The sequence below is a fragment of the Falco peregrinus genome, chromosome 7 (assembly GCF_023634155.1).
Source record: "Falco peregrinus isolate bFalPer1 chromosome 7, bFalPer1.pri, whole genome shotgun sequence".
In the NCBI taxonomy this organism is placed as follows: Eukaryota; Metazoa; Chordata; class Aves; order Falconiformes; family Falconidae; genus Falco; species Falco peregrinus.
Window position 1 is genome coordinate 60,335,322 of NC_073727.1, and position 9,864 is coordinate 60,345,185.

The window sequence follows — 9,864 nt, forward strand, 5'->3', positions numbered from 1 at the left end:
GCTCTAAACACTCCTCTGCAGGGCAAAAGCCATCGCTGGTGATGCCACTTTTTGAAGAGAAAGCAAAGTATATTACTACATGTGATGTGGAACATAGTTCTCAGAGAAGAGCTGATAAGGATATTCTTGAAGAGCATCTGCAAACAATTTAGACAGAGAAAGGAGAAATATTTTGTTTCTGGCTCTTGAATATGCACTGGATAGTCTCCAGCTTATCCACTGGTCCTATAGATCCACTTTCAGTTGTTTTCTGGAAGAAGACTTCAAGCTTCTTAGAGACCTTGCAATTTGGTAAGGAAAGTATTTGCAGAGATGAGACAACCTTGGACTTTGCATCTGAAAAATATTTTTCAGGACATCAGGAACTTAAAAAGTAAATGGCACTTCACTGCTGTCCTGGATCTAGCCCAGAATCTCGTATGCTCTGTCATGGGTGTAATTCTTACCTTGTAGTTAATTCAGAACTGTACTTGGAAGCAAAGAAAATAAATAAAATTAACCCATGTCTTTTTAACAGAGGTTTGAACATTGTCTTCTCCAATAGGCATACAATTAAAAAAAAATATGCAGCACATAGTAAAATAAATGCACATTAACACCAAGTTCTATACTTTTGCCTTATTTTATAAATATACTTATATCCCATAGGCAGCTTCCTGTAACTATCAAAATGAAAATTTTAAATATCTATTTTCACTTTTCTGTTAAGAAGAAATCAAACTTCACAAATGGAACTTAGATAGGGTTCTTCCTAGGTCAACACAAGCTTAGAAAAGGCAGCAGAGCCAGTAGCACTCAACAGTGGTCTTGAAAATCTTGAAGAATACCACATAGACCTGAATTTCCTACCTGAGCTTTAAGTTTCTTTGCTTTCACATTTTAGTCCAACCCTTAACTTTATTTAGATGTGGTTTTTTATTTCATATATAAAATATTTAAGTTTTAATATATACAGCATCATTATCCTACATTGTGAGAAGCATAAGAGCATATGAAAGTAATAGCTTCTTTGACATACAAAAGGAATAACACCTATAAATTGAATTTTTCTGTATTCTATGAACTCACATTTCATATAGAGACCAAATATAGATAGGGAAAATCCCTCACTGAGTTTGAACTTTGTAGGAGCTTAACATAGAAACATGATGGATGTATGGTCCTAGTATCACCTTTGCAAATTAAATTTCAGGATGGAGATCATTGAAGAGTATTGCTTGCAGGAGTGATTTTCCTTTTTTTAATGCTAGAATTTAGTTTTTTAATTCTGAGTTTGGCCTTTTCTGTTTCAAAAAGCTGCAGTGTATGTTACAAAATAAAGCTTTCTAGATAGCCGTTTAGCAACACAGAAAACATTTTAAGTTAAATAATGTCCACATTTTGTTATCAGTATATTAGTATCTTCTAGACTTCTGCAACTTAAGCCTTCCACTAAAACGCACTCCTAAAGGCAAAAACATTTAAAATTAATTGTCATTACCATCTTTAAAAGCATCACCTGTATTGGTAGAAAAAAGAACACCACAAACCACCTGTACTACACAGTCCTTTTGGGGTACCTCCATGAAACTAGTACCACCTATCTACAAGGGGCAAAGGTACACAAAGACTTTTTAAAAGTGGTCACCCAGACCACGTCCCACTCTTTGAAATAGATTTTTGAATACTTATTTCAGAGTTTTTCTCCAGTGCTTACGTAGAAATGCAGCTGCATGCCGACAGTCATGTTGCTTTACTGCTCTCTTTCAGCAAGTCAGCAGGAGTAGGGTTTTGTTTGGCTACAGTTCCTTAAATAAGGAATCATTTAGCTCAAATAAAATGGCAAGGTAATAAGGCCAACCAAACTGTTCAAAGACAATTTTTGAAATTTGCCATTTTGAAAACATTTGCAAATATATATTGGTATAATTAAAAGTCAAATCCAGTGCAACAGCAGAAAATGGTGCCTAGAGAAGAGCGGTGGCTATAATTCTTCATAGGGCTCCCTCTCATGAATAAGCTGCAGTGCCATTCCCAGCTGACAGATGGCCGTAGCCAAGCACATAATCTATCTGGGAGTCAGTGACAATAAAAACATGCTACATCCTCCTACTCCTTATGAGGACATAACAATGAGCACTTAGTCAATAAAAAAATCACCATTCCTTCAACTTCACCCCACCTGCCTAGGAAATTTTTTTTGTCCAGCACGAAGCACGATGAATCTGGTTTGGATCCATCCAGGCTGATCTCCTGTTCCTAATCTGTCAGTTTGGATACACCACAAAACACCACTTGCTCACTCTGCCCTCAGATATTTCTTTTGAACCAGAGATCAAGGAAAAAGGGAAAGCTGGAGGACTTTTTACAAAGGGCAGGTACTGATAGGACAAGGGGGAATGGCTCTAAACTGAAAGAGGGTAGATACAAGGAAGAAATTCTTCACTGCAAGGGTGGTGCGGCACTGGCACAGTTTGCCCAGAGCAGCTGTGGATGCCCCATCCCATCCCTGGCAGTGTTCAAGGCCAGGCTGGATGGGGCTTGGAGCAACCTGGTCGAGTGGAAGGTGTCCCTGCCCATGGCAGAGGGGGTAGAACTAGGTGATCTTCAACGTCCTTTCCAACCCAAACCGTTCTATGAATCTATGATGCTGTGAAAGTATGGAAAACAGTAAGTGTCAGTAATAATATTTACTAGAACAGTAGTACCATCAAAAACATGAGTCTAAAGCAATCAGGTTCTGAATGCAGTTGCCTGCAGCTTCTTGTTTTGATCTCTGCTTCAGCACTTGACCTGTTAATGAACTTCAGTTCACGGCTAAAGCACCTTATGAATCAAAAGTTGTTCTCAAAAATTTTATTTGGAGTTTGACCTTGAAAATATTCTTTTCCGTGGTACTTACACATGCACCTCATGACACCTGCATGTTATAATTAAGCCCTGGTCAAAGAAGAAAGGAACAGGGGGTAAAAAAAAAAATCTAAAAATTTACCAACAGCAGTCATCCATTAAAAAAAATAAATCATAAGATTTAAAAAAAAATTAAGGTGTGAAAATCTTTCAAAATAACATCTCATACTACTTGTGTTTAATACCAAACTTAGGAACACAAGTGATTTGGAGAAGAAAATAATAAATAAATGAATAAATAAGTAGATCAACCTCACAACCTTTCTCTAGACCTTTACAATGTACAGATTGTGCAAATCTGACCTTTGCCAGAAGAGAAAACATACATCACAATACAGTCCTTGGCTGCGTGGCAGACCACTCCTCAGCACAAGAGAGAATTTAGCAAGTCTTCCAAACACAGTGCAACTTCCACTGGCTGCAGCCACACACAGCCAGCTAACCCCGCAATTTAGCTATTCCCATAAGTTCTTGTCAGTGTGCACAAGTAGTGTTATCAACTGTAATTGACTACAGGACTAAAATTATGCTGGTAAATTTAGCAATGATTATACATCTTTGCCACCATTCAAGGAATTACCTCTCAGGGCACAAAAATCTCTTTACACTCACTTCCAACAAAGTTCAGTGTGTTTGCTCAGCTACACAGTTCATTTGACCATAACGATCTCATTTGTTAGGTGAAGCACTCCATGAAAAGCTATCTTGATCTACTCCTTGGTTTCTCAAAGAAACCAGTGTAGCTAAAGGACAGTTTGTTTGGCACTAAAACTTCTCTCTCCTTTGGACAGAACAGAAATTTCTCTCACACAATATAATTTCTACTAGCATAGGAAACTGATTTTGTGGTGGATAGAGTGGCTGCTCAGAGAAACCCAGGATCACCTTAAATTCCTTCCTTTCTTCATTATGCTCACTACTTGTCTACCTCAACCACCCTGCTTGTTCCTTTAAAATAATGTTTTTGAGCCTAAAAGCTCATATAATTCCCTCCTGGGAGAGACAGCAAGGAAAATGAGCCATTCCTGACCAGTGTCAGAAGGTATTACTTTGCTGTAGTAAAGCGCTACCACAGTGGCAATACAAAAGTTTTAGAATAAAGTAAATAGACTGTCCATGTGATTCCCCAATTTCTCTGCTCCCATCAAATCCAGAATTATTTGCATCTGCTGCTCTTAAATCCCCCCCTCATTATTAGGTCTCACATTAGCAAGTTTCCTTGGAGGAATGCTGTCCTTAGTGCCCAGGCATCTTCCCTCCTCTGCATACACCCCTTGCGCCACAGGAAGGGGAGAGCAAAGCACAGCACCTGGCACGCACGGGTGAGCCAACAGCACGGCCCGTTATCCAAAGGGAATGTTGAAATAGCAGAACTCCATAGGCTAACATTAGAGGAAAAGGGAGTGCTTACATATACCACAGGGACTGCAAAAACAGCACTCCAGGGAAAAAAACTATTTCACATCATGGCACTAGACTGAGCTGTAGCTGGGCTACCCTGGCCCACTGTTGTCCTGTCCTCCCCCCACCCCAGGATTTTTTCTCCCCTTAAAGGAGCTGACTAATTACTAAAACTGAAGCAAATTTGTGATACTGGTTCCACAAAATAATACACAAGTAATACCTTTTGCTACAAAAACTTTGCAGAATAAATCCTTTTAAAGTCTACCTGGCAAACAAAACACGAGTGCTTGCTGCCGATAGAACAAGAAGCTTCTCACTACACAGGTAAGATAAGCAAGGAGCACGTGTAATACTGGAAATTGCTTTTCGTAGCAGCAGCACCTTTGGAAATAAACTCTTTCTTTTAGTTTCTTGTTCTGCATCAAACACTAGTTGGGAGTGCTGCAGCTGCTGTCTTAGGAAACAACCACCTCTGCAAGACCTAATTTCTCAGTGAAGGTTAATTAGTTTAATGCAGGAAATAGTCCAGAAGTTGGGGATTTCTTCTTCTTTAAATAAATGAGTTAGACACTTGAGTTTGGTAAATATGGCCTGAGAAAGCATGGCTTTTGGATGTAATGCTCTGAACAACCGAGCATCACTATATAAAAGGAGAGAGAATAACATCCCACAAGTTCTACCTGAGTTTGCAATTCATTAAGCTTCTTACTAAGTACTTACAAGAATTGGAATGGCCTCAGTTGGGGGGTGGAATTGCTTCCTGCTTGCTTTTGTTACACCGTATTTTGTTCAGTACAAACTTAATCTGAACCAGAACATAGCTGAGGTTGGGATTTGTGAATGAGCTGCACAGACTGACATCTTACTGAGATACAGATGCTTCAGTGAGAGGATTTTTTCCTTATGGCATATCAAACCGCATTAGTTTGCTCTAGACAATAGCAGAGTGCAGGACAGAGAGAATTTGCACTTGTTGCATACTGATTTGCATAGTCAAGATTACTAGATACATTTAAGATTGTAAGGCACTGATCTCTGAAGCTCATAACCTTAAAACCACATCTCGTTTGGGCATCACAAATTTAATTACCCCAAATCATGTCACTTATGGAAACATTCAGGAGATTATTTCCAAACTAGCAGTTTAGGTCTCAGACAGGATTTGATTTGCATTCCTTCTTTAATTTTAGGGAGCTCACATTTTTTTTCTCCATCTTACCCCAACACATTTTCTCCCCAGCCCCTGGTTCATTTCCAAGAGCTGCAAACTGACAATCACAATGCAAACAGTTCTGTTGGTAGAGAAGTTAACTCATTTTTCATCAGTAGGGTAACAGGAGAGGCAACTGGATACATGCATGGTCTGACAAGTAGAAAGGTCACTTTATTGGATGTCTTCTCAGACAAAAAAAAACCACAAAAACCACCAACCAACAACTTTTAAGGGAGTATTATGTAGGTTTGATGAAAACATTTCATATACAGACCTGTATTTCTGCTTGTTTCAGTAGCCTGTGTAGTGTTTACTTGGACAGTTTCCCAGGGATTTCCTGCTTTATTAAGGAGACTGCATCCTGGAGCATAGCATTTACATAAGTTACCTACACAATTAAATGAGGTAAATAAAATACATGGAGGAAGCCTCTGATACCACTGGCATTATACTGGAAAGAGACAAGTTCAATATGGAAAGGTTAACAACAAAACTTTTTCTTCATTTTGCTATAAAGACTGTTTTTAAGCCATCAGAAGAAGTTGTTTGTATGTACGGACATACCAGAAAAGTTAAAGCTTAGTAAGAAAATACAGAAAGATTAGGTGTATTTACCATGTACTAAGAATTAACTGTGTTTTAAAAACTTGGACTAAATGAAGTCACTTAGTATAAAAGCACCATCTGGCAACAATGGCTGCTGGCAAAACTGCTAACCAGAGTTTGGGCTGCTGACAAAACTTCAGATGACTTCAGACCATTAATTTTTTTTTACTGAATTTAAAGTTCTGTTCTCATTGGTTTAGGACATTAAAAATACCACCAAAGATTAGTGCTTCCAGGTAAATAGACTTTTTTGCAAAGCTTACTACTTTTTAACCATTTCGGCCAAACCCTGTTTAAAATTCTCATTATAAAGAGTGAAGAGCAATTGAAGAATTTCTTCAAAAAAGGTTAAACCTCAATAAAAAAAGAACCAAACCATGCTCAAACCCATTATGGCATTTGGTACAGAGCTGCTTAAAGCGTAGTTGAATACTACTGTATGCTAATAAATTCTCTGCTTCTTATTTTGAAGCACTTAATTTAAAAATACCACTATTGTTCAGAGAAACTAAATTCTGTAACCAAAAAAGTATCAAAATTACAATAGAACATGTTGTTTAAAGCCTAAATAACAGATAGCCATACATAATACTGATAATACACCAGATATATTCAAATTGCTTTTGTTATTGTGACTAATTTCTATGTTTTGTTATCATTTCTGTTATTTTTCATAACTCATACAAGCCAATTGAACTAATTCCAACACAGTCATAGCTCTGGTTAAAAGGATGCTAGTTCTCAAAAACAGATCTATAGAAGGATGGCATAATTGATACACAAAACTCAATGGTTGATTTGGATGGTATCACGGCAATTGGCAAATTGAAGAAAATCACCGCTGGACAATTCTGCAACATTTCAGTGCTTTCAAAAGACAGCAAAGAAAGCAAGACTGCAGCAGCAACAGTTTATTAAATAGGAGTACTATGACATTTCCATATGTGTTACAATTTTTAAATTAACCTTATATACATAGGATGGTTCAAGTCATCTAAACACAAGCTCTTGATTCTGCAGGCTACCTGAATTTTCTGTACAGCACTGGCAAGCGCAATGTGGCACCTACAGGCAGGAGACCTGCGTCTTTTTCGAGTGGCAGCATGCCCTGTCACCCATGATGCTATTCAGCTCAGCGTTAACTAGAAACAACTGAATTCCAGCAACCTGTTCTCCATGTATCAGTTAGCTGTTTGTCCTTTTAATTTTTCTGCCAAATCAGAAAATCCCTTTGGGACAAGAGGAATATTCTTCTCCACGCCTTAGACACCCCAGTAAGCAGCAGTGCTCAACTGACAGACACAGGATACGCTTCATGAATGTACTTTTTATGTTCTCCAATAGTAACAAACATGAAAGGCTATGTGCGGAGTATCATGAAAAAGCCTTTAATATATCATTGCTGCAAAGAAATTATTGAAGTTCTTGACAGTTTCAGCTGACATTCAGCAGATTACTGCATCCCTTTACCTCAGTTTATCTGTGGATCCACCCACATTAGTAAGAAACTAAGAACCAGCACTGCAGGATGCAAAGTGTTTTTTGAAAATATCTTAAGTGATTAAGAGCTTGCTCATCATTCACAGAATGGGTTAGTATCTGCAACTATTAGCAGCTCTGCAAAGTAGCAGCTTTGCTTTCAAGCAATTTGTCAAAGAACTATTCTTAAGAGGATTCCTCACACAAGCCATAGGTTTCCCCTCCCTCACCCTTTGCATATCTTCATTTTCTCTCTTGGCAAGCATTGCTGTAATTGCAATTATAAAGGGTTTAAGTGTCCCTAGCTTTTATACTTTTCCTTATCTCCGAAAGGTGCAAGGCAGAAGGGTACACACTCCTTGGGAAAGATCACCCTTTGAACTCACCATCCCATTTTTCCCCTTTCTTACATTTATCTAATCTACTTGAGATGCAGTTATTTTGCTAACTAGCTTAAGCAGGAACCCAGCTTATTGCATTACACGGATATTCACATATGGTAGTGACCACAGGCCAATTACCTCTTCAAATAGACCAGGCACATTTATTTGTATGTGTGATTCCATAAACATGAGAAGACTGGAGCGTAAGTTTGTCTTGCCAGCAGCAATTTTGCCTGCTTTCACAGTAGCAAAACAGAACCATACTTAAACCGTAAGAGACCAGTGAACTCCTGCCTTTGGAGTATACTAAAAGGGGGCCCCAGCTCAGCAGTTTGGACACTGAGTGGCAAACACCATCTGTATCCTTTTCCCTTCCATAAAAGGAACCTTTATAGAAGTGTAAAGGAAAACAAAGACAGATTACTACCAGTAGTTATAAATACTCAAATGAATAGTTAATCATCCAATAAGTATGCGAATTCTCTCAAGACATTGTACTAAAGCAACTTAGTTGAAAATACAAAACTATTGAACAAGGGTGCTCCAATAAGCAAACTCAAGCAGCTGAACAAAAATCTTCCCCTGCCCTAACTATGCTGCTATTATTAAAATATAACTTAGGGAAAAGAGTTTAAAACAGGAGTTCTTATTTTCTTAATATTCCTTAAGATCTTCTTGAACTTCCCATATTTCCCCTTTTGGTCAAAGTGCAGCAAGCATGCCATGCCTATATGACATTTGCTTACAGAGATCTGTAGCCAGCAAACTGCAACAAACACTGCCGAGGGCACTTATTTATGAATGCTTTCCCCCACCCCCCCCCACTGTTTTCAGTTAGCCAGCCCTAGAAATCAACACCGAGAAGAAAAATAAACACAGTTTTGACATGTACAGTAGCAAGAATTAGCGCTGTATCCAGACAAGGAACAAGCCATTTAAAACAGAAGTTAGTGGATTAACCATCCTAACAGCTTAAACTGCGTGTTTATTCAAGCTTCGGCAAGAAGTCAGCCAGTGAAGCAAGGGCCCTTCATTGTGAGTTTGTACTCCACACAAACAGTTCTAACAGCGCTAAGTTCTTTTTTGTTTAGGAGTTTGTTTGTTTCTAAGGAGAGGAAAAAAATTAGGGAAAATATAATTGACCCAGTTGGAAGCCGTAAGGCTGCTACCCCAACGGCCTTTCCAGCCACATGTGAAACATCAGCACCACCACGAGGCAGGCAATGGTTAGTCAGCTAACAGAGAATAGCAAAACGCAACATCCACCCCCCCAGTCACATCCATGTCGTATACGTATATATAAATGCAGGCTGTTCTGTGTATGTATGTATAGAGACACAACTGCATACTTCATTTCAACGAGAAATTTTGTTTTGCATATCATTTGGAACATTCCCAATGACAAGATCACAACACCTGATCCTCAGAAATTCTACTCTTATGCATCTGTTGACTTTAAATTCCAGTGTGAAATCTTGACTGTGGATGTGAAAGCAAATCAGTGTTTGGTTCAAGAAAGGCAGATAAAACTTAATTGGAATCATGCCTATCTAGTTACATACAGCTTACCACTAGCTATTACTAGCTGTAAAGGCATGTGTGTTCTGAAATGAAAATAGTAGGAGACAGTGAACATCCAGGGACAATTTTCAGGGCTTAATTTGGTATAATTCCTTTTACTTTAAGGGGTTTCCTTTGTGTTTTTTTTTTTTCCCCAAATAACCTTACTGGCTTTCTGAAGAAATGTGATGCTTTCCAGAAAGCTGCTCTCTCTAGCAGTAACTGACAGTAATATATAAAGACCCCAGACCAAATCCCTAAAACCAGTCACAAGCAGTTTATGTGCCATCTCACCTAAATATTTTCCTTAGATTACTCATTAGGGCTGAT